Source organism: Belonocnema kinseyi, chromosome 4, assembly GCF_010883055.1.
Source record: "Belonocnema kinseyi isolate 2016_QV_RU_SX_M_011 chromosome 4, B_treatae_v1, whole genome shotgun sequence".
Lineage (NCBI taxonomy): Eukaryota > Metazoa > Arthropoda > Insecta > Hymenoptera > Cynipidae > Belonocnema > Belonocnema kinseyi.
Window position 1 is genome coordinate 105,137,087 of NC_046660.1, and position 1,310 is coordinate 105,138,396.

The following is a 1,310-nucleotide window of genomic DNA, read 5'->3' on the forward strand; positions in this document are numbered from 1 at the left end:
CCCCGAAAAATTTTTCTGGATGCGCCCCTGCCTTCGTAAATTGGTTCCGTTAGCCATACATGTGTTATAGTTACTATAATACGATAAAACTTGTTAGAGTTGTCACTCAAAGTTCAAATACAAAGGTCTAGTAAATTCTTTTAAACTAACTTATTCGCAATCAAAAAAATAAGTGAATTTCTGATTTCAAACAGGCGTAAGAAAGAGAAATTTGAAGTTTCAAAGTGAAAAATGAAGACGATACAGATTCTAAAATTTGAAACATAATTAATGAACATTCTACAATTGCCCATTAGACGCAGTCTAAGCTCAATATTTCACATGATAAGGTCATCAAAATTAATAGATTTGAAAGTTAAAAATTTTAAAATTTATTTTTAGTTTTTATAAATTGTTCAAAGTTACATTTATTATAATTCAGTATTAAATTAAGATATAGGAATTTATATTAAGGATAAAATCGCACTCATTATATAAATGGCATAATTTAATTTGACATGAAATAAGCGGACACCCAGTGGGTTTTAAGTACATATAATGTGTTGCATTTAGTTTCATACAAAATTGTAATGCACATAAAGTTGTTTTTATTTGTTTTCAACGTAGGAAATAGATAAGTTTTTTACAGTTCGTTGAAAAATATTCTTGAAATTCAGAGGAATTAACCAAATGCGCATTTAGGTGGTAGTCCGTGAAAGATGCATATCATCTGGTTCTTTGGTCAATAAGATGCAGTAGGTAAGGCTGATTTTATACGTTTTGCATGTTTCTTGATGTTTTTCTTTGTCCCGGAATTCGGATTAGAAGCTAAAAAGAATTGCAGATTAGAAGTATAAGGAAGCAATTCTGTATGTATGTAGTTCCATGCTTTAACTTCTGACAACTCCGAAGTACATCAAGTTCTTTTCACTGGCACTGTGCCGGTCATTGGCACCCTTCTATAATTTTCAAGATAATACACATTTTACGCTTGTTTAGCTTTTATTAATTTAATTAAATTATTATTTTTTAATTATAATCCATATTAGGAAGGTAAATTTTCGTTTGAATCGACAAAAAATAAATGCGTATTTAAAAAAAATATATTTTTAGAGGTTTCTCAAGCCCCATGAAGTTTAACACGTATTTCCCAAAAGAAAAAAAGACGTTTTTGTTAAATTGATTTAGAATCGTAAATATTACGTTATTATGTTCAACTTCAACATTTTTCTTTACAATTAACCATAGAATAAAAAAAATTACATTGTTTCTAATACATCAAATATTACTTTCTACTGATAATTCGATGTTTAAATAAATTGTTAAAAAAA